The 24,929-nt window shown below is 44.6% G+C and overlaps 1 long non-coding RNA gene across 1 annotated transcript; it reads right to left on the bottom strand.

Moving 5' to 3' along the window:
* Positions 1-1,576: 1,576 nt before the first annotated feature.
* LOC146870762 (uncharacterized) lies at positions 1,577-13,984 on the bottom strand. Its single transcript, XR_014959451.1, has 3 exons — positions 13,761-13,984; positions 8,540-8,747; positions 1,577-3,805 (listed from the first exon to the last, which is right to left on the bottom strand). It is a non-coding gene; the product is annotated as an uncharacterized LOC146870762 (long non-coding RNA).
* Between the last annotated feature and the right edge of the window lie 10,945 nt (positions 13,985-24,929).

Raw genomic sequence — 24,929 nt, 5'->3', positions numbered from 1 at the left:
AGTTATTCCCCCTATAGGGTTGAGGCACATAGGGAGTAGTTTGGGTCCCACCCACCTGAACAGGTTTTTGTGACCCTTTGGAAGCCTCAGACTTTTTATCTTGGGGATTCATACCACATTTCCCCTGGGGTGGTTTTGCGACCACTTTCTTTTGTTCACCCCCAGTGGCTGTCCTTGTCACCCTAGTCTTGACCCAGTGGTCTGCCTTCTTTCCCAATTCTTGGGGATAAATTAGACCTAGGTCTACCAAATGCTGATGCAACTTTTCATTTGTGCAGTTATTTAATATATGTTCCTTCATGAATAAATTGTACAATCCAGTAAAATCCTGCACACCATGTCCAGCTAACCAACCATCCAGTGTCTTCACTGAGAAGTCTACAAAATCAATCCAGGACTGGGTCTGGGTTTTGTGAGCCCCCCTGAATCTAATTCTATACTCCTCAGTGGTGAATCCAAATCCCTCAATCAGAGCTTTCTTCATGAGGTCATAGGATCCTGCTTCTGGCCCAGAGAGAGTCAGAAGCCTGTCTCTGCAGTTACCAGAGTACAGTTCCCACAGGAGTGCCCCCCAGAGAGGTTTCTTTACTTTTCTGATATCACAAGCCCTCTCAAAGGCTGTGAACCATTTGGTGATATCATCACCTTCCTCAAATTTAGGGACAATCCCTTTGGGGATTTTAAGGTCAAAAGTTTCCTCCCTATGCTTATTTTTATTATTGCTGCCACCATTAATGGGTGCTAAACCCATCTCTCTCCTTTCTTTTTCTAGAGCCAGGAGCCTGGACTCTGGCTCTAGTCTTCTGGCCAGCCTCATAAGGCTGTCCTCTTCACTGGTAGGTCCCCAGTGTTCTCTCTGGTACCAGAGTCACCTGTGTAATCTCTAGGTGCCCAGATGCTAATTCTTGGATTGAAGGGTATGGGTGCCCTCTCCTCCCTAGGGGATAGTATGGGGGGTTATTGTCAACCTCCTCTGCTTCCCCTTCCTCATCTGACTGGCCATCACCATGTGCAGATGGGTGGTCCTTAGCATACTCAGCCAAGAGCTCCTGGAGCCCTAGTTTGGTTGGATACAGGCCCATTGGTAAATTTTTAAGTTTGCATAGGGACCTCAATTCCTTGAAAGACAAGTGTAAGTAAGGTGTGAGGTCGAGCTCCTCCACCAGGTCCATGTTATTATTGCCACTAACAGTTGGGTTTGTTTGAGTCATTCTAACCTGACAGTTCTAATCCTCTACCCTGACTATAGTGACTTTTATTTTTCTAAAATTCTAATGGGACTTAAGCAAGGCCCTAGCAAGACTTTTAGTAATTGTGGAAAAGACCAATCAGAATTCTAAAGGCAAATTTAAGAGTTCTGTCGTGTGATCAGATTGTAACCAAGTAGTCCAACAAATGCAAGTTTGTATCCCACCGCTGATCCACCAATGTGAGAAAGTGGCTCTGTATATTGCAGAACTTGAAAATTCATTCTCAGGGTAATATAACAAAGAACTTGGCAAAGAAGCTGAAATATGAAAAGATATCTTTATTAAAACTCAAATGAGTGAGACTACGTCACACTCGCAAATGTACGAGACCCTCGGTTTTTGAAAATTGCTATCTTCAAATAAAACTAAGGACCAATACTAAGAACCAAGAACCAAAAACTAAGAACCAAAGGACCAAAGAACTAAGGACTGGGAGCGACCCACTTATACTTCAACTAAAGCAGATGGAGAAAAAGTCTCTTCATTACCTGCCTACACAAATTGCAATTCGCGTTTTCAAACCTATACAAACCTATCAAAGCTATACCAAACAAATAGTTGTCCATCCAAATTCTAACTGCCAAGTTCTAACTGCCAAGTTCTAAATGACCTAACAGTCCTTTTTTTAAAAATACTTACGCCAAAAAGGTTCTCAGTCAGGAGTGACATCTTTTGGAGAGTCAAAGTCAGAAAGATCAGAGATATACTGGGCAGCAGAGACAAAGAATCCCCCAGAACCTCTGTGCACAGAGTACCTGCTTAGTGGATTTCTGTCCTGTTCTCCCCAGTAGATTTCTGTCCCCTGACAAGATCGCTCATCCAGATAGCCACTTCTGATGATGCCTCCGTTGTTGGGCGCCAACTGCAGAACTTGAAAATTCATTCTCAGGGTAATATAACAAAGAACTTGGCAATGAAGCTGAAATATGAAAAGACATCTTTATTAAAACTCAAATGAGTGAGACTACGTCACACAGAAGCCTTAGCAACTGAATGAGGCAGTCTGCAGAATGGTCTTAGCTCAGACCTTTTATACCATTTATTATGCCCTAGGCATGCAAGGGAGTTGTACCAGTCACATTCCTAAACAAATGAAAAAGCTAGAGAGGCAACAGGTGAGTAGCCTTTGTGGTTTTAGCAGGATACGGGCAAAACATTATAATTACAGGGTTTCATAAAGGTTACAGTTGATAAAGGTAAAAAGACCGGACAAAACCAACATTCTTCTTTAGACAAGCTGGACAAACCCATAATAAAAATGGTCACCTCCCCATTGAAATAGACCATAAAAACAGGAACAGAAACAGATAGGAATAGGATAAGGCATGTTTGTGTGTAATAAATATTTACAATGTCCTGTGCTCTGATCCTTAATCTTGATCAGCTAAAGGGCAGGAACTGGCTTGGCAAGGTCGGTCTCAGGCAATAGAGTCAGCTTTCGCCAGGTCATGCAGGAGTCAGCACAAACCCAAGCTAAGGTTAATGTGTCCTAAATACTTGTTCAGCCACAGTCAGGGCCTATGTAAAGGGCAACCACAAAATGGCTGCCATGCACAAAATGGAACCCAAGGGTTCAGAACAAAATCTTCAAATACACAGTGAATCCATTGGTGTAACATAACGCAAACACTCGTATTTGCTGAACTTCACTGTTTACGGTTTGCTGTCACCACAATCATAACAGAATCATGACATTTAAAACACAGGTTCAGAATTCACGGAACCACAGACCCTCCTTTTGCCCTTACATAGGCAATCACTCAGTCTATATTTGCAACTGTGCCCAAAGTCCGTTATAAGCCTCTTTGGAAGGCTTCTATTGTCCATCAAATCTGCTTCCGCTGGGCCTCTCAATTCAGGCCTCTTTGTGAGAAAAGTACTGCTTAGTTGGAGTGCCCTCCTGGCAAACACCCACAGCTCACTCGAAAGTCTCAATGTCTTAAGGCAATGCACCAGTGTCTCTCCTCTGTGGCAGACACTACAAACAATGTGCTCTTCATTGCTCAAGGGCACAAATCATCACGTGAAGACCCAAGCACTATTAATTGGGAAATAGCTCAAGCTCAGCAGCACTTTCAGACTCCAACACTCATTATTTAGTGTCAGAGGACGCTCAAGCTGCTCTTTCATGGGCACCACAATATAGTGCCTTTTTCCAAACTTGGATCCTCAGGTGCACTGCCTTTCCGCTGGAGCAAAGGAAAAGAGGTGTGTGGCCAAAACTCAGGCTAAGGGGCTCAAGGGATTGCATACTGTCAGAGGTTACCAGCACATGACAGGTAGAGAAATGAAACCTCAAACCAGCTCTGCCATCAACAACAGGAATCCTTCTCTTTAGCTCTTTTACACTGAAACTTTTTGGTTTTGTGATGTCCAACGCCGTCTGATGGAGCAAGTACGATACCATGCGCTGGCGATCGCTGTCCAGCTTTGCTCCTTTCTGGGTGCTGAGACTGTAGGGCCAAGACGTCCGTCTTTCATCTGTAGCTGTCACTGATGGGAATTAGGCTTAAATCAATGTTCTGCAGGTTATTATGACTTGATACCCGCAGAATCTAGTGACGTAGGAAATGTGACACAGTTGTTAGTTTCCTTCAATTTAGTACAAAAACAGTTCATGGTTTTTAACAAGGGGACTGCAAGCAGGTGGTCTGCAATCTTCAAAGGAGTAGCCATACACCATGGGCATAGAATACAAAGACAAAGGCAGAAGGGCAAAACAGGGTCTCTAGCATCTTCAATTGGGTTCTCTCCATTATTCTCTGCCATCTATAGCTACATGAGAATTCTATCTGAATGGATTTCCTCACACAGTGGCATTGTCTAATGGGGTAAACACATATTTTCCTCAATGATTAAGTCTAGGTGTTCCTCCTTATCTTAGAACATCTCAATAGAGAAATCACATGATACAGATTATCAGGGACATGTAGAAACCTTCCTTTAAAAACTGTGCATCAGGTGCACTATGCAATACACAGGCTAATAGTCAAATGTGCAAACAAAAGACAAGAACTAGAGGGTCCTGATATTTGCATGATTAGAACACATCTGATCCCACCAAAATTAAAGCAGCAGGAACAGAAGGGAACTGAAAACCAAATTAAAATAGACATTGATAATTTGTCATGTTCAAAAAGGTAAACATAAGATATCTCCTATTGAGATGGAAAACTTGTCTTACTATAATATTGAGTCAGTTAACCAGTCTATCACTACCCTGACAGTCAGGCTGGAAAACATTGAAGTAGGCCTAAGGAAAATTCTTGCAAACCAGTCTGGTCATACAAAAGGGAATTATACATAACATGGGGGTCCCTGGTACATCATTGCAGTCTGGAAGTGTGAACCTGAACAATACACCTACAATGATAAATGGGCTGACTGGTGAAAGGAATACGGAAAAGGGAAATGGAACTAGGACACAACTAAAATCCCCAATAACTAAGCATGATGCGGCATTGGTCAGGGGAGAAGTAACAAAAGAAACAAGCATTTGCAATGCAAATTGGTCTCGCATTTGTGAGAGTTAGAGGTATTGGCTTTGTAAATGACAATGGGGCATATGTATCAAACGATTTTGTAATCGCAAACGCTGAGATTCGCAAAAAAACAGAAAATGAGATGTATGAGCCATTTTCGCATCGCATTATTAAGGAATCGCTAATTTTGCGATTCCCTAATTTTGCGTAAGCATTTAAGGAATCGCAAATTGCGATTCCTTAAATGCTATGTAACACGCTATGTAACACGCACCCGAGTTGTGCGATTTCTCCTTAAGAAATCGCAAATTACCACCAACTTCAAGTTGGTGGTAATTTGCGATTTCTTTGAAAAATGCACTTTTTGGCATTTTTCAAAGTGCCATGTGGCACTTAGGGCATGTATGTGCGCCAATGCGCACACATGCTCATTTCAGGGGTGCATCAGGGTGTCATCATGACACTCTTGCACCTTTGAAATTATTCTCAATTTGCGATAAGCATATTGCGATTCGCAATTTGAGAATGACTTCCCATTCATTCCTATGGGCCTCCTGGCCCATAGGAATGAATGGGAAGGTATTCCTTAATTGCGATTTCACAATTTGCTAATCGCAATTAAGGAATATTAAGAATTCTCAAAATTTGTGCGAATTTTTATATACATCCCGTTTTGCAATTCTCAAATAGCGATTCTCAAAAAAATCGCTATTTGAGATTCGCAAATGGAGATTTTGATACATATGCCCCAATGTCTTCTATCTACCAAAGGAATGAAAGAGGAAAAATATGTAAAGAGAAAGGATGCTAGAGAAAGGAGGAAAATGTAACAGAAATGGAATGAAACTGCGGAAATGGGATAAATTGAGTGAAACGAAAATAGGGTGGAAAATAGAAACGGCACAATTAAGATAGAATGATGAAAAAGAGAAAGAAAGAAAGCAAAAATGTCCTAAGATTAACAAAGTAAATTTAGGAGGAAATAGAGAAGAATAAATAGAAACAGGAGAAGAAAATAAATCAAAGCAGAGCAAAACAGAAAAAAGCAAGGTGGATGAAATGGAGCAGAAAGGCATGAATTGGTAATCCAGGTTTCGAATTACCATGAAATCCCCCTCACAGATTAACCAAAAAAACAGACGGCCTATGCCAGGGAACAAAACAAAGCCAGATAGAGTCACATTTCGAGGCCCCCTTTAAAAAACTGCCGTTACTCAGCACGTTGTGACTCAGTGTCCATTGAAATCCTACACCGTAAAAAACTAGTGAGCAAGATTGAGTGGTGTACAGTACAAAACATGTGGCAGATGACGCGCACAGAGGAATCAGAAGGAAGGCTAACGAGAGGAAAGTGAGAGAAACTGAGAGAAAAACAAAGGAGAGGACATTAGACAGACAATCAATCAATCAATCAACGACATTTATAAAGCGCACTACTCACCGGAGGGTCTCAAGGCGCTTGGGGGGGGGGGGGGTGCCGCTACTGCTCGAACAGCCAGGTCTTGAGCTTCTTCCTGAAGCAGAGGTGGCGCAGCGGGCGCGCACAATCGGCGTGCAGGCTGCGCGTTGGCCATATGAGGAGAGGGGGGGGGCGGAGCGAGGGAGGGGCAGCTGGGAGGGGGAGCGGGGTGGCGAATGGGGAGGGCGAGCGAGGGAAGGGGGCGGGGCCGCAGGGGGGCAGCGGCGGGGAGGTGGCGGGAAACGCGGCCGGGGCTGGGCGAGGGAGAGGGGGAGCACAGGGGGCTAGGGCAAAACGGCGGGAGAGACGAAACAGGAACAGGCAGCGAAGCAACCTGGTGGCAGGGGGCACAGGAGATCCGCAGACCAAGCGGAACCGGCTGTCGGGGCACAGCAGAGAAGCGCAGGACACAGCGCAGGGCAGAGGTGGCACCAGGGGACGGGCTCACTCACGGGGAGTGTGCTCGGGGGGTGACCTGTCCGGAGGGACAGAGGTCACTGCACCTCACTGGCAGCAACGGACTCTAAATAGAAGGTAAAAGAGACAGCTGAGAGAAGGACAACATTAGAATGACAGAATGTGGACATTTAAGGAGAAAAGGCGAGGATAGGGGCTGAAGGGATGAAAAGGAGGGAATAGCTCAATCTAGAAAGGAAGGAGAGGGATTGAGAAAACAACAACGTGGGAGAAATGTTGAGGGGATGAGAATATTTGAAGTAGGAGGCTGTGGGCACGTGGAAGGGAAGAGTGGCGATAAACAGTAGGCATGCTGTGGGAGAAGGGTAGTATGAGAAGAATGACGGGAAGAGGAACTTCTCTGGTGCACATTAACATGGTCTGACAGGCAAAGCATCGTACAATGACCATTTATCACAGGTGCTACCATGATTTTACCTTTTATGGTGAAGGGTAGGGCTCTCCAAACTTGGTCCTGGAGGGCCGGATCCATGCCAGATTTCTAGCATATCCCCATTTAGATAAATGTCGTTGTCGTAAAAAATCTGTCATGTATCTGGCCCTCCGGGACCGACTTTGGAGAACCCTGGTGTTTGAAATATGGAATGTTACTAGTATCCAATGTCATTGAACTTGTATTTGTAATTCGATTGGCCTAATGTGTTGTCCCCCTGACAAGGTGCATTAGCAGACAGGTAGCACATGGGGAAGTCACTAGTCTGTACTCGGTTATCAACATTAGAAAAATGGGTGGCCGAGACAGCCATATCAGCATTCACATGTGTGAGATGCTAGTGGCACCCAGATGTCTAACTCACTAGTCTAGCTTGCCAGCTGAGATCAAGTGACGAGGGAGAGGGCGAGTGAGCATGAGTGAGGGTGTATGTGAGGCGCACACTTTTCTCAATTGGCAATTATACGTCACTCCACCAGTTTTATCTGTTGGCCCTTGGTTCGCCCCGTTCCTCCTTTCTCCAGTCCCCGTTCTGAAGGTGCCACTGGTTGAACAGGGCTTGACGATGCTTACACAAATCCTATTTACAAAAGAGCACCCTTGGTTGTGTATAAAAATATGATGTGAACTTTCCTATTTCATGCTCGAAATGCCCCTCCCACAGCAGCTTTCTGGCCCTCGCGCTTTTCTCATTAGCTCAAAAGAAACGAAAAAGAGCCAGTTCCTTAAGTGCACTTCCTGCGATGAAAGTTGCGGTCTCAACACCTCGGAGGGGATTTCACAGAGAAGAGATTTGTGTTGGTGCTCGGCCCTCGGGCCATATCTTTATCCTGAAACGAGGGTTTTAGCGCTCCGTGTGCTTCCAATATTAACAGGTAAGCTGGACGGATTTAACAGTATCAATATATAGCACTCTTGTCCAGTAATAAATGCTTTGCAGTAACACCCGTAATATGACCGAGCTCAAAGATATTCATTCTTTTGACCCTAACTAAAGTGAAAGACAAAACCTATGGTAGCCTATAGGTGACATTCAGGCGCTGGCACGCGCGCTCGCGTGTGTGGGGCTGTGTGTCGCTTGTAGGTCATAGGTTTACTCTTTTGCAAGATGCCTCAGTCAGTTTTGCTAGACTCCTGACAAATACGTGACCCGTGGCTTTCGGTTAGGCTTTGGCACGGCAAACTCAGACTTGCATCTTTGTGGTGTCGTTTTATTAATTACTATTACATTAGCCAATATTAATATCTGTCATTAACAACTATTTGAAGCGCTATACAAACATTTGTGTTTTGTAGCAGGTGCACAAGTCCACTGCGTTTCTGAGAAGGGAAGCATGTATAATTTTAGTAAAAGCATTTTATACTGATATATGAATCTGATCGATTATCCCTCGCCTACTAAAACGCTGCCGTCGGTGTGTGTATATGCAGTACTTACAGAGCAAGGGCGTAGCTGGCACACAGAGGAAATCGGAGACTGGGAACTATTCAGGATCGTGCACTTATGGAACGCGCTGGAGCTTGCAACTTAGAGCACGGCGCATGCGCTGAGAGCTTGACTCAGCAGCCGCTACGTCATGACTATGAACTCAAGAGGCAAGGCAGCGGCTTCTCCCTCTGCTTCATCGCTCACTGTAAAAGCCACACTACGCAAAAAGAGAGAGAAATCGACATGTTGATTCTGCCAATATAGGAACGGGTTACGGAAGTTAGCAATGAAATGCCAGCCGAGACACAGAAATAAATGTCACTCTTAGCATGGCGCATTTTTGTACCGATACCCCAAACTGAGCTTAAAAACTCACATGTCGGATTCGAGATGTTTCACCATTTCGGCCTAATACACTCCTATCATCTTGCATTCTAGACAGCACACGTTTTCAAATATAAAAGTGCGCCTCCCATAATGCAAAGTGCTGTGAGATAAAGTTAAAAGTTAGAACTAGTAGACGACCTCAAAGCTGGTATGGCACTTTTTAAATTGTCTGCTGAAATCGAGGAGACTGTTTTTAGTTTTTATGCTGTTGTGTTGGGTGCCTCAGATCTGACAGCTTCCCACACTAAGCACTACTCCCGAGAATTAGGGCGCGGCGTAGGTGATCTTGTAATATAATACAAACTCTTTTATTCTGCACTCAGTCACAATTTAAACAGGCTTCGACAAAGGCAATCAAGTGGCTTTTGTACATTAAATCACATGTTCCACGTTTCAACATGTTTCTAAGTGCAAATCTCACGCGTTCAAAATGGATGAGTCATGGTGCAGATCTGAAGCTGCTGCGAGGGCGACTGAGTAATGGGATACATGTAATGCACTAATGACAGCAGAAAAGTTAAAACATCCTGGTTGGCGTGAAATTCGCCATCCGTCCACTCCTGCAGCCTCGCGTGCGCATGCACACACACACGCATTCACTCATCACACGCTTGCTTAGGCATGCTGAAGTGGATGCCTGCTTGTACCCCGGGGGGACCGCAAAGTGCATTCTGATAGAGAAGCACTCTAGTAGGTCCCTGCTTTTGCCCCAGGGGTACTGTAAAGTGCGCGCAATGGAAACAAAGATAAACCCCTTTAAGGGGGCTTGTCTTAAAGCGAGGAGCAGTGGCGTAACATATAAAGCTGCGGACGTTGGAGCTGGAGAGCAGAGTTCAATCCTAGACTTGGGCTGTATTTATTATAAATAATTAAAAGAAGGTCCGTGGCGTGGGATGTATTAATCCTAAATAATTAAACAGAGATCTCAGATAAAACAAGCATTGTGGGGAGACAAATAAAACAAGCATTGGCAGAGACAAATAAAACAAGCATTGGCAATGCAATGGGGTGTGAGAAGGCATTGGAAGAAAGTAGTCTGTGCAGTAAAGGGGCCAATAGCCGTGGAAGGACACAAATGAAGACATGTCCATCATAAGGAGGGACTAACAAGCCTACAACCAATCGAAAGGCACCATTTAGGACACCAACCAATGGAAATGATGGGTGGAGAGTGGGTGGAGCTTCTATACACTATAGTGTATACTGCATGTCTCAACGAGACAGCGCAAGCGCTGCCTAGGCGAGACCTAAAAAATCTATAGGAAGAACAAAAAAATTATTTGGGTGATAGTCAGGCATGTGACACAACACCAAGAGTACAGGTGATACACAAAGGCCAAAGTTACACAAATTTTAACTCTACCGCAGGCGACTACACCATATACGGTAATCCTAGCTAATGTTCCAGTTCCTTCTTCAGGGAAAAATGAAAACCTGGTTTTCTTTTAAGGAACAAAAAGCCGTATGCTACTTAGGAAACAGAACATCATTAGCTAATGTAATATAGAAATTAGGCCACCTTGAGTCACAGATCTATAATTTCATCCTTAGGTCCAATCAAGGATACATATATGTAAGGCTGCCTGTTCCTTTAAGGGAAGGGGCAGTAACGTGACTAACTGCAGGTGACACACTTTGATCCTGATAGATCTCTTTTGTTTTCTGTAATACCATTATAGCCAATTTAGACATGCACTGGTAAAGTGCTGCCTGTCTTCCTCACAGTATGAAAACCATATCTGTGAAATTTATTATTATACCAAATCCACCCAACTGTTATGTAACGATACATATCGTCATACGCATCCCTTCACAACACAGGGAAACTTGTAATAGTATAAAAGCAACAACATAAAACAAAACATAAAAAAAATAAAAAAATGCACAAATAAAAAAATGCACGTCAAGCCATCAGATATACTCTCTGTATATCAAGCACAAGAAGCATAGACAAAACAATAGCATATGTGAATAAGCGGTGACACACAACACCATGTCATGTACTTTATGCACTGTAAACCTGCAGCTCAAAACCCAATATTTGGGCCTGTTTAATTTGTCAGGTTTAAAATCCTTACCCTCCTTTTGACAGTAGATCACCAGGCAATGGAAATCCGCTGTCAAATATAACTTTTCTGTCTCTCTTCTAACATACAGGACCAGCTAGAACAATTCATGATAAGACCAAATACACAAAAATAAATTTCCATTACTTAACTGTTACCCTCTTGTCAGTCACCTTGCAACATCAAGCCACCTTCGTATTACCTTTCTAAAAGTAAAAATTGTTACACTGACACTCCATATTCATTTGGCACCTACAATTTCCACTGTGAAAAATAATTCTTAATTGGCAAATCGTTTTCACTTAGGCATGTAGCCTTCAAAATTTTAGAAAAGGGCTGCATCTTATTTTCTGTCTAAGACTTAATGCAACACTTCGTTTTCTGTCAAATAAAAGCAACTTGCAGGCATTATTTTTTTTTTTTTAGAGCAGAGACACAAATGTATCAGTTCTGCAGAGCATTTAACATGATGTTGGGACTTTCAAAGAAACCCTTTTTTTTATATTTTCTCTTTGGAATTAAGTTCTTTAATTGTATTGATGTTCTTATGGAGAAACCAGAAACCCCACCTTTAGAGGCCCGTTTAGCAAGGTCATTCTGCATTCCACAGAGACAAGGCCCTAATTTAAAAGGTCACAAATGTCAACATGACAGCCTTCTCCATTGTTTACAGGGAAACAAAAGATAGCATCTCAGCGCGGCTTGAGCCAGCCTCTGCAGCTCCCAGCTTCTGCCACTCTGAATCTGTCAAAGACATTAGGCCTTCCTAATTCCTCCTAACCTGCAATAATTCACTCTATTTTGAAAAATAATTTCTCCTTTTTAGGCGCTAAAAATTATCTCTACTCCCAGTTTATTAAACTACATTTACTGTGAATAATTCACAAAACCTAATAACACACATACCAGTTTTTAGAATAAATGCTTGTTGCAATGGTACTTATTTCATCAACCTTAAATGGATCTCACTGGGCCATTAAAAAAACAAAAAACAAACCCCAAATGGGAACAATCTTGCAAATTTGTATTATACCTAAATGTATGCATTTACTAAAGCCTGAGACACTTTAAAAGCTACTCTGAATGAAAGAAAATGCATTTTAAACAGTGCTTTTGCCCAAAATCGACTTTAATATTTTAGGCATTAAAAAATGAATATCCTACAATTTTCTTGCATAATATGCATTACCAGAATGTCTATTACACAACCCATGAGTCAGCCATTGAAAATATTAACTTATACTTTATAGAAATGAGCTTGTTTGCTCCTGTGCCAAGCGAAAATTGCACATACAAATGTCATTTTAGCGGTGCAACATAGCTTAAATTAAATTTTAATGCTAGGAGGTCATAGTATAGGTATTAAGCTTTATAAATATTAAAAAACGATTTTTGAAAGGCACTTATTTTTTAAATAATTTTTCCATAATTAAAATTTTTCTTTTTTTTAAAAACCAATTATTCTTTTTTTTGTGATAATTCCACATATAAAGCAAGCTGCATCCCTTGCCTATCATTTTTGGACACATTAACTCACAAGCCTAAGCGCATAAGCCTAACTTGAAACGCGTCACATTTTTGCGCCACTTTCATTTAAAAGGACGGTTATGCAAAATTCCACCCGTGTTTATCTGGGAAAGTGCTGGCTGAATGAACATTCCTATCAAATATACTGCAGCTGATCTATTGAATGTGTTTTCTAATTTTATCCTTTAAGCATTTAACGGCAGTTTTGTATATGTGCACAATTGCTCATTCTATAAACTGAAGAGCAACATGTAGCTATTTTAGCACATCACATGGTTCATTTCTGGATTTTTTCTAAGTTTCTACTTAATATTAATTAACCAACATTTTACTTAACAGACTGAAAACATCAAGAAGACCCACAAACACACATTGAGCTCATTTCAGACATAAACAGAAAGGGGTCAAACACTCAGGACACACAATACAGCGCGCTTTAGCCATTTTTCATAAATAGCGCCGTCGCAATTTACTCACAGAACCGTTTGCAGATACTAGTTGTAAGTCATATTTACAAGAGAAAAGAAAACTTTTCTCAATAGTGTTCCAAAAAACTGCAAAAACAGCCTCACCGACCTTTATTTCCAAGAATAGCGGACCCATACTTTATTAAACGTGATGGGGCCCACGCCGTGTTTAGAATAGAGCTCATAAGTTGGAGTTCCCATCGGAGGTATCAGACATGAATCCTCCAATTGGGAATCCCTGTTGCAACAAAAACCAAACCAAGTACCAAATTTGCTACGATTAGGCATCTTCGCTCACTAACCGAGCTTCAAACTTCAAGGGGCTATCTCTATCGATACACTCGCAAATGTACGAGACCCTCGGTTTTTGAAAATTGCAATCTTCAAATAAAACTAAGGACCAATACTAAGAACCAAGAACCAAAAACTAAGAACCAAAGGACCAAAGAACTAAGGACTGGGAGCGACCCACTTATACTTCAACTAAAGCAGATGGAGAAAAAGTCTCTTCATTACCTGCCTACACAAATTGCAATTCGCGTATACAAACCTATACAAACCTATCAAAGCTATACCAAACAAATAGTTGTCCATCCAAATTCTAACTGCCAAGTTCTAACTGCCAAGTTCTAAATGACCTAACAGTCCTTTTTTTAAAAATACTTACGCCAAAAAGGTTCTCAGTCAGGAGTGACATCTTTTGGAGAGTCAAAGTCAGAAAGATCAGAGATATACTGGGCAGCAGAGACAAAGAATCCCCCAGAACCTCTGTGCACAGAGTACCTGCTTAGTGGATTTTTGTCCTGTTCTCCCCAGTAGATTTCTGTCCCCTGACAAGATCGCTCATCCAGATAGCCACTTCTGATGATGCCTCCGTTGTTGGGCGCCAACTGCAGAACTTGAAAATTCATTCTCAGGGTAATATAACAAAGAACTTGGCAAAGAAGCTGAAATATGAAAAGACATCTTTATTAAAACTCAAATGAGTGAGACTACATCACACAGAAGCCTTAGCAACTGAATGAGGCAGTCTGCAGAATGGTCTTAGCTCAGACCTTTTATACCATTTATTATGCCCTAGGCATACAAGGGAGTTGTACCAGTCACATTCCTAAACAAATGAAAAAGCTAGAGAGGCAACAGGTGAGTAGCCTTTGGGGTTTTAGCAGGATACGGGCAAAACATTATAATTACAGGGTTTCATAAAGGTTACAGTTGATAAAGGTAAAAAGACCGGACAAAACCAACATTCTTCTTTAGACAAGCTGGACAAACCCATAATAAAAATGGTCACCTCCCCATCGTAAATAGACCATAAAAACAGGAACAGAAACAGATAGGAATAGGATAAGGCATGTTTCTGTGTAATAAATATTTACAATGTCCTGTGCTCTGATCCTTAATCTTGATCAGCTAAAGGGCAGGAACTGGCTTGGCAAGGTCGGTCTCAGGCAATAGAGTCAGCTTTCGCCAGGTCATGCAGGAGTCAGCACAAACCCAAGCTAAGGTTAATGTGTCCTAAATACTTGTTCAGCCACAGTCAGGGCCTATGTAAAGGGCAACCACAAAATGGCTGCCATGCACAAAATGGAACCCAAGGGTTCAGAACAAAACCTTCAAATACACAGTGAATCCATTGGTGTAACATGACGCAAACACTCGAATTTGCTGAACTTCACTGTTTACGGTTTGCTGTTACCAAAATCATAACAGAATCATGACATTTAAAACACAGGTTCAGAATTCACGGAACAACAATATACTGTTCCTTAATAGGTACAGGGTGTACAGAGTCCACAGTCCCCAAGGGTTTGACAGAGGCTAAAGTTAGATATAACCTTACTCTCTAAAGTGGCAGCTTGGTCGAGCAGTAAGGCAGTATCAGAGGACAGTGTAAAGCATTTGTTGTACACACTCAGTCAGCAAATGGCCTCACACACTCAATAACTGAACTCTAGGCCAATGGTTTATATATAAAAAATATATGCTTGTTTTATTTTAGAACCAACAATTGGGTTTAAAATATACTTTCTCAGAATGAGATGTTTTATATAAATACTTTTGCAATATGCAATTGACTTTTGTAAACAGTTACAAGTGGTTGCAATAGGCAACTCTATTTTAAACACCACAATGCATTGAGCTCAATGGAAATTTCAAGTTATTTGCAACAGACTACTTTTAGGATTACTTTTGGTATTCCAGGACTGGATCCTAGATTCAGCCCCGGGTCAGTACTTAGAATCAAGCGATGAAAGTCGACTTAATTACTGTAATGATTTTTAAACAATATTTAACTATTTCAAAAGTTGACACAGAAAATATTTCAAAGAAAACAATCAATGATTCCCTATGGAAGAAAATTCAAGTTGCAGGTACAGTATGTTCTCGTTACTTTTGTAATCCAGTACTGGGTGCCTAGACTCAGTACTGGGACCTTTATCCAAAACAGGTAAGTAAGTACGTTTTCAGATGTTATACGATTTTTAAAGAATATTTAAAGATTGCTGAAATTGACACAGAAGAATTTTCACAGAAAAACAGTCAATGATTTCCTATGGAAGAAAATTGGGTCACGGGTAAGTACAGTTGTAAGTATTTTTCAGAGTCAGTGCTGGGCACCAAGATCCAGCATTGGGAGCTCACCTAAGAGCAGGTGAGTATTTTCGTTTTCGTTACTCGGCTGATTTTTGGTGAATATTTTAAGATTTGAAAAGTCCACACTTAGAAGAAATTTCAGGAAAAAGCCAGTCAATGTTACCCTATGAAGAAAATAGAGTTATCGGTTTAAAGGTAAGTACTCGACTGGCAGAGTTGAGGTTCTGGGCATAGACTCAGGGGTCCCCCAGGGTCAGGTAGGTACAGTTGGTTCACCCTCAGCGACTCTAGGGCGGCCGGGTGCAGAGAGAGTTAGGCCCAATGTTATACTATGAGGGATAGGGGGGCCTTGGTTGGTGGCTGCTGACTGGCAAGCCACGCGACTGTGGGAGCTGGGCTCCTGGTCACTTACTCAGGGCAAGTGGGGAAGTAGGTAGGTGTAGAGGTTGCACTGTCAGGGCCACTCGGGCGGCTGGGTGCAGGGTGCTTTTGAGCCTTCGGGAGCTCAATTGATTTCAATGGGAAATCTCCGGTTTAGAAAAAGTCTGCAAGCTCGGGGACGAGGATTCTTCAGGTGCCACCACCACTTCGAGAGGTAAGTTGGGTAGTTGGAGGATAGGTAGGTACCCCAGGATTGGGCACAGGGGGCCACGGGGCGCCGCGTGCAGGGGTGCCTTTTGGTGTCAGGAAATCTTACCCTCTGTTGGTCGCGGTAGGGGGGGCACCTTGTTCTGAGGATGCAGGCTTCTTCAGGAGTGTCGAGGGAGGTCCTTGGGTGCCGGACTCGGGGTCACAGTCGCCGTGGGGTCGTCCTGGTGGTCTTTGTTCACTCCGGCACTGGCCAGGCTTGGCTGGTGCAGAGTGTGCTGGGTTCGCGGTTCCGGGTTGCTGCCAGGGATTAGTGGTAGGTTTTGAGGGGCTTAGAGCCAGGGGCTTAGAGCCAAAAGGTAGCCAGGTCCTCCGGGGTTTGTGAGGTTGCTGGCCACAAGAGATGCCGGGTTGGAGCAGGAGCAGGTTCGAGGGTCAACAGGCCGGTAGGGCTGGGGCCAAAGCAGTTGGTGTCTTCCTCTTCTTAGCAGCTGCAGGGCAGGTCTTCTTTCTTCTTGCTCTTCTTTGTATTTTGGAATCTGGAATCTGGGGAAGGAAGGTTCAGGGTGCCCCTAAATACTAGATTTAGGGGCGTTACAGGTAGGTGAATGGGTCCCTGTCCCGGGGTGGGTACACCCCCTATCCTGCCTCTCTCCTGTGGGAAGGGGGCAGTAGCCTAGTCCTGATAGGGTAGGGCTTCCCATCTTCAAGATGGCGAGAGCCCGGAGATGTGCTTCACCTCGCCTCCCCCACCTGAGGGGTGGGGTTGACAGGATGGCACATCCCCTGTCCTTATTTGGGGTTTCCGGTCAAAGCTTCCCGGCAGAGTGGGGGGTTGCAGTGGCCTGGGGAAACTCACAGAGGCGGCATGCCTTTGAAGCTTCCCCCTGCCCATCCTGGGGGAGGAGATTTAGCACCTCGCCCAAGATGTGCATTGTTGCAGGCCCAGGAGAGCAGGGGCTCTCCCACCCAGGGGTCCAGCAACATGTCTGCTGTGTGGCAGCCTAGGCAGCCTCAGAGCAGATCTGGATTGTAGGTTAGGTTTAAGGGGGCATCTCTAAGATGCCCTCTGGGGTGCTTGGTACATAGGGTTTAATGTGCTGAGAAGTTTGATACCAAACTTCTCAGTCTTCATTGTTGCCATTATGGTGCTGTGGAGTTCGTGTTTGACGAGCTCTCAGCACCATGTACTCTTAAATGGCAGCACTGCACTTACAGTGCTCAGGAATGGACCTGGGTACTGTAGGGGCACAGGGCTCCTGCTCCTGTGCCCACACCATTGGCATAAGGCACCCACCTAGAGGGGTGGCTGATGTATCCCATGGCAGTGTAGGTGATGGGCATGACACACAGGGATGTGTGTCATGTCGTCTTTGTTTTTGTCTTGCACCCAAACACTCAGCCTGAAAAGGCAGTGTGTGTGTGTGTAAGGGTACAGGGCCTCTAGGGGTGGCACAATGAGTGCTGCAGCCCGAAGAGGCTTTCCCTGGTCACAGGGCCCTGGGTACCTAGGGTACCATTTACCAGGGTCTGACATGTGGCCAGGGTTTACCAATTTGGGTTTTGTTTGTTTTAGGGAAGGAACATAGGCCCTGGGCACCTGATTGGCAGGAGTCCAGGGCACACTCAGTCAAAGTACATTCAGCAATTCAGCAAAAAGTGGGGGCATACCATGCAAGAAAGATGGCACTTTCTCACACAACCCTCCCCCCCCCCCCCCCCCAACGAAAGGTGATGAGACTAATATTGCCCTATGGAGTCTTCATTGTCTAAGTGGAAGAACCTGGAAAGTCCATCTGCATTGGCATGGGCAGTCCCTGGTCTGTGTTCCACTTCAAAGTTCATTCCCTGTAGGGAGATGGACCACCTTAGTAGTTTTGGATTTGGAGAGGTCTGTGGTCAGTTTGAAGCAGTTAGTGAGTACCAAACAAGTATGGCCTCAACTTCTTCAGGGACCAAACCACAGCAAAGGCCTCCCTCTCAATGGCACTCCAACGCTGCTCTCTGGGGAGTAGCCTCCTGCTTATAAAAGCAACAGGTTGGTCTTGGCCTTCATCATTGGTCTGGGATAGGACCGCTCCTATCCCTAGCTCAGAGGCATCAGTCTGCACTGTGAACTGCTTGGCATAATCTGGAGCTTTTAGAATTGGTGCTGAGCACATTGCTTCTTTTAGGGTATCAAAAGCCTTTTGGCAACTAACTGTCCAGTTAACCTTCTTGGGCATCTTCTTGGAGGTGAGTTCTGTGAGGGGGGTCACAATGGACCCATACCCCTTCACAAACCTCCTGTAGTACCCAGTCAAGCCAAGGAATGCCCTGACTTGGGTCTGGGTTGTTGGAGCTACCCAGTCCATGATGGCCTGGATCTTGGGTCGTAAGGGCTGTACCTGGCCTCCACCTACAAGGTGGCCCAAGTACACCACAGTGCCCTGCCCTATCTGGCATTTGGATGCCTTGATAGTGAGACCTGCATTTTGCAGAGCCTCTAAAACTTTTCCAAGGTGGATCAGGAGATCCTGCCAGGTGGAGCTAAAGACAGCAATATCATCAAGATAAGCTGCACTAAAGGACTCCAGCCCAACCAGGACATGGTTCACTAGCCTCTGGAAAGTGGCAGGGGCATTCTTTAAACCAAATGGCATCACAGTAAACTGATAATGCCCATTGGGGTGGAGAATGCTGTCTTTTCTTTTGCTCCTGGGGCCATGCCAATCTGCCAGTACCCTGCAGTAAAGTCAAAGGTACTGAGGAATTGGGCAGCCCCTAATTTATCTATCAGCTCATCTGCTCTTGGGATAGGGTGAGAATCTGTCTTGGTGACAGAGTTGAGCCCTCTATAGTCCACACAGAACCTCATCTCTCTCTTTTCACCTTGTTTTTTTTTAAATAATTGTTTTTATTAGAACAAAATCGACAACAAGGCACAGTATCACGGAGTCAATTAAAGGCAGCCGCAAAACAAAGATACATAAAGATACAGTAAGCGTATGCAGTAGGAATTACGGGGAGGAGGAGACATCTTCGTCTAGTGGTCCAGGGGGGGTACATATGTTTCCACGATATATATTCCAAGGGGCCCATACCTTGGACCATTTACGGGGGCAGCCCCGAGCTGCGTATACAGACTTTTCAAGTTGCATACACCAGTCAAGGTCTTTTTTCCAGTCCGCAATTGTGGGCGCATGCGAGGCCCCCCAGAGCTGTGCAATGTTTCTTTTAGCTATCATGCAGCCGAGTGTGACCCATTGTGTGGCGTAGGTGTTGAGGTCTGTAGGTTCCCAGATGTTGAGGAGGCACCTGGGAGCTTCTGGCTGTATCTCAACCTCTAAAATTTCGCTCATGATTACATGTATTTTACGCCAGTACTCCTGGATTAGCCTGCAATGCCAGATGGTGTGGATGAATATACCGGGCTGGGAGAACCCCCATCTACAGGACCCATCGGCATGCACCCCCATGTGTACCAGTTGGGGGCCTGTTACATATATTCTATGCAGGATTTTGAGCTGTACCAGCCGAAGCCGCGCTGATATTGCTACTGTTTTAGGGGATGAAATCGCTGCCTGCCACCCTTCGTCATCCAATTCAATACCATCCCCGGTCCATTTCTCCTGCAGTGAGGTCAAGGGATCGCTCATGTTGTTAATAAGTTTTCTGTATGTTAGGGATATAGCCCTTTCGGGCACGTGGCCATCCAGGAGTCTGTTCTCCAGTGGGGAACTATCTGGTGGAGAGGTAGCACCAGGCAATGCGGACTGTAGTGCATGTCGGACCTGGAGATATCTAAATAACTCAGAGTCCGCCAATGAGTATTGATCCTTGAGGGCGCTGAATGGCTTTACCCCTCTGGTCCCCACAAGTCCCCGATATTGGAAATGCCAATAACGTCCCATTTGTCAAAGCCTTTAGAATTACCGAGGTACCCTAGTTTTTGCGAGTCCCAAAGTGGGGTGTAAAGTGTTAGCTTGTCAGTCCATCCCAGAGATTGGGTTGCCGTATGCCACATCTTGACTGTGTGTTTGGTGGGTCCTGTAAGTGGGAATTTGTCAGGTATGGAATATATTGCTCGTGTGTAGGTCTCTTTTCACCCTGTTGATGAGGTTTGGGGACCAGAACCACTGGACTGGCCCAGGGGCTCTCAGAGGGTTCAATGACCCCTAACTCCAGCATCTTGCTGACCTCAGCTTTGATGCTCTCCTTGACTTGGTCTGACTGTTGATAGATTTTGTTTTTGACAGGTGCACTGTCACCAGTGTCCACATCATGGGTACACCAGTTTGTCAGACCAGGGGTCAGGGAAAAGAGGCAAGCATACTGTTGCAAGACTTGCTTGCAGTCAGTCTGCTGTTGGGCAGAGAGGGTGAATGAGAAGATCACACCATCTACTGACCCATCTTTTGGGCTATAGGAGAGGAGGTCAGGGAGAGGTTCACTCTCTGCTTCCTGCTCCTCATCAGTCACCATCAGCATGGTGATGTCAGCCCTGTCATTGTAGAGCTTGAGGCGGTTCACATGGATGACCCTCTCTGGTGTCCTGCTAGTGCCCAGGTCAACTAGATAGGTGACCTCACTCTTTCTTTCTAGGATAGGGTAAGGGCCATTCCATTTATCTTGGAGAGCTCTTGGTGCCACTGGCTCCAAAACCCACACCTGTTGCCCAGGATGAAATTAAACCAGTGCAGCTTTTTGGTCATACCAGTGCTTCTGGAGCTCCTGGCTGGCCTCAAGGTTCTTGGATGCTTTTTCCATGTACTCAGCCATTCTGGACCTTAGGCCAAGCACATAGTCCACTATGTCTTGTTTGGGATCTTGAAGAGGCCTCTCCCAGCCCTCTTTTACAAGACAAAGTGGTCCCCTTACAGGATGACCAAACAGAAGTTCAAAGGGTGAGAAACCTACTCCCTTCTGTGGTACCTCCCTGTAAGCAAAAAGCAGGCATCGTAACAGGACATCCCATCTCCTTTTGAGTTTTTCAGGGAGACCCATGATCCTACCTTTCAATGTCTTGTTGAATCTCTCAACAAGGCCATTGGTTTGTGGGTGGTAGGGTGTAGTAAACTTGTACTGCACTCCACACTCCTTCCACATGTGTGTTAGGTAAGCAGACATGAAGTTGGAACCTCTGTCTGAAACCACCTCCATAGGAAAGTCTGCCCTGGTGAAGACACCCAGGAGGGCCTTGGCTACTGCAGGAGCTGTAGTAGTCCTATGTGGAATTGCTTCAGGGTACATGATCCACTACCACTAGAATAAATGTGTTCCCTGAGGCTGTGGGAGGTTCAAGTGGACCCACAATGTCCACTCCTACCCTTTCAAAGGGGACCCCCACCACTGGTAGTCGGATGAGGGGGGACTTTGGGTGGCCACCTGTCTTGCCACTGGCTTGACAGGTAACACAGGAGCTGACAAACTCCTTCACCTTTTGGTGCATCTGGGGCCAGTAAAAGTACTCACTAGCCTTTCCCAAGATTTGGATTGCCCCAGATGTCCAGCTAGGGGGATGTCATGAGCCAAAGTTAGGAGGAACTCCCTGTACTTCTGTGGCACAACCACCCTCCTGGTGGCTCCAGGAGTGGGGTTTCTTGCCTCAGCATACAGTAATCCCTCTTCTCAATAAGCTCTGTGGGTACCACTGACATCTCCCCTTGCTTCTGAACCAGCTTGCTGCCTCAGGTTTCAATAGTGGGACAGTCTCGCTGACCCTGGCACAGCTCTTCCCTAGAGGGCCCCCCTGGGCCCAAGAGTTCAACCTGGTAAGGGTCAAGCTCCATGGACTCAGTTCCCTCAGGGGTATCCAAATCCTCTCCCTGTGGAGAGGGGTCCTGAATGTTTTGCTGTGTAGAAGCTGGTTCCCCAGTCTTCTTATCTTTTCTCTTGGTTGGTTGGGCCATTATTTCAGGCTCCAGACCTACTTTTTCACCCTTCCTCTTTCTCTGTGCTCTGGTTTGCACACACACCAATTCAGGGATGCCCAGCATGGCTGCATGGGCCTTTAGCAGACAGGCAGCTGGCAACTTTGGAGAGACCACTACCTGTTTCAGGCCAGTAACCCCCACCCCCCAAGCCTAATGTCATCATGGCCATGAGATGACTAGTGGTGACACTGTCAGCGTTGGTGACTGGATAAGACTTCCCAATCAAGTATTGCTCAGAGGAAACCAGTGTGTCTTTCACCATAGTGACACTGGCACCTGTATCCCTCAGAGCTTCTACCCTAGTTCCATTCACCCAGGGGTACTGTAAGTATTTCTTTAAGTTGGGGGGCCACACAGCTACAGTGGCAAACTCCACTTCTCCCAAGGAGACTAGACTTGCTTCAGTGTGTTCTCAGATTTGCTCAGGGTACACCTCTGATCCCATTTGTATACTTGCTGCCCCAGGTGCCTTAGGGGCTTTGTTGTGGGGGCAAGATACAGTTAGGTGTCTTGACCTCTTACAGTTATTACACCAGGCCTTTAAGGGATCATAGTTCTTCCCCCTATAGGGTTGAGGCACATAGGGAGTAGTTTGGGTCCCACCCACCTGATCAGGTTTTTGGGACCCTTTGGAAGACTCAGACTTTTTATCTTGGGGATTCTCACCACCTTTCCCCTGGGGAGGTTGTGTGACCACTTTCTTTTGGTCACCCCCAGTGGCTGTCCTTGTCACCCTAGTCTTGACCCAGTGGTCTGCCTTCTTTCCCAATTCTTGGGGAGAAATTAGACCTAGGTCTACCAAATGCTGATGCAACTTTTCATTTGTGCAGTTACTTAATATATGTTCCTTCATGAATAAATTGTACAATCCAGTAAAATCCTGCACACCATGTCCAGCTAACCAACCATCCAGTGTCTTCACTGAGAAGTCTACAAAATCAATCCAGGACTGGGTCTGGGTTTTGTGAGCCCCCCTGAATCTAATTCTATACTTCTCAGTGGTGAATCCAAATCCCTCAATCAGAGCTTTCTTCATGAGGTCATAGGATCCTGCTTCTGGCCCAGAGAGAGTCAGAAGCCTGTCTCTGCAGTTACCAGAGAACAGTTCCCACAGGAGTGCCCCCCAGAGAGGTTTCTTTACTTTTCTGATATCACAAGCCCTCTCAAAGGCTGTGAACCATTTGGTGATATTATCACCTTCCTCAAATTTAGGGACAATCCCTTTGGGGATTTTAAGGTCAGAAGTTTCCTCCCTATGCTTATTTTTATTATTGCTGCCACCATTGATGGGTGCTAAACCCATCTCTCTCCTTTCTTTTTCTAGAGCCAGGAGCCTGGACTCTAGCTCTAGTCTTCTGGCCAGCCTCATAAGGCTGTCCTCTTCACTGGTGGGTCCCCCAGTGTTCTCTCTGGTACCAGAGTCACCTGTGTAATCTCTAGGTGCCCAGATGCTAATTCTTGGATTGAAGGGTATGGGTGCCCTCTCCTCCCTAGGGGATAGTATGGGGGGGTTATTGTCAACCTCCTCTGCTTCCCCTTCCTCATCTGACTGGCCATCACCATGTTCAGATGGGTGGTCCTTAGCATACTCAGCCAAGAGCCCCTGGAGCCCTAGTTTGGTTGGATGCAGGCCCATTGGTAAATTTTTAAGTTTGCATAGGGACCTCAATTCCTTGAAAGACAAGTGTAAGTAAGGTGTGAGGTCGAGCTCCTCCACCAGGTCCATGTTATTATTGTCACTAACAGTTGGGTTTGTTTGAGTCATTCAAACCTGACAGTTCTAATCCTCTACCCTGACTATAGTGACTTTTATTTTTCTAAAATTCCAATGGGACTTAAGCAAGGCCCTAGCAAGACTTTTAGTAATTTTGGAAAAGACCAATCAGAATTCTAAAGGCAATTTTAAGAGTTCTGTCGTGTGATCAGATGGTAACCAAGTAGTCCAACAAATGCAAGTTTGTATCCCACCGCTGATCCACCAATGTGAGAAAGTGGCTCTGTATATACTGTTCCTTAATAGGTACAGGGTGTACAGAGTCCACAGTCCCCAAGGGTTTGACAGAGGCTAAAGTTAGATATAACCTTACTCTCTAAAGTGGCAGCTTGGTCGAGCAGTAAGGCAGTATCAGAGGACGGTGTAAAGCATTTGTTGTACACACTCCGTCAGCAAATGGCCTCACACACTCAATAACTGAACTCTAGGCCAATGGTTTATATATAAAAAATATATGCTTGTTTTATTTTAGAACCAACAATTGGGTTTAAAATATACTTTCTCAGAATGAGATGTTTTATATAAATACTTTTGCAATATGCAATTGACTTTTGTAAACAGTTACAAGTGGTTGCAATACGCAACTCTATTTTAAACACCACAATGCATTGAGCTCAATGGAAATTTCAAGTTATTTGCAACAGATTACTTTTAGGATTACTTTTGGAATTCCAGGACTGGATCCTAGATTCAGTCCTGGGTCAGTACTTAGAATCAAGTGATGAAAGTCGACCTAATTACTGTAATGATTTTTAAACAATATTTTACTATTTCAAAAGTTGACACAAAAAATATTTCAAAGAAAACAATCAATGATTCCCTATGGAAGAAAATTCAAGTTGCAGGTACAGTATGTTCTCGTTACTTTTGTAATCCAGTACTGGGTGCCTAGACTCAGTACTGGGACCTTTATCCAAAACAGGTAAGTAATTACGTTTTCAGATGTTATACGATTTTTAAAGAATATTTAAAGATTGCAGAAATTGACACAGAAGAAATTTCACAGAAAAACAGTCAATGATTTCCTATGGAAGAAAATTGGGTCACGGGTAAGTACAGTTGTAAGTATTTTTCAGA

The sequence above is a fragment of the Triturus cristatus genome, chromosome 1_1 (assembly GCF_964204655.1).
Source record: "Triturus cristatus chromosome 1_1, aTriCri1.1, whole genome shotgun sequence".
NCBI classification, from domain to species: domain Eukaryota; kingdom Metazoa; phylum Chordata; class Amphibia; order Caudata; family Salamandridae; genus Triturus; species Triturus cristatus.
The sequence above is the reverse complement of the archived record's forward strand: the minus strand, read 5'-3'. Positions and strand labels throughout refer to the sequence as shown.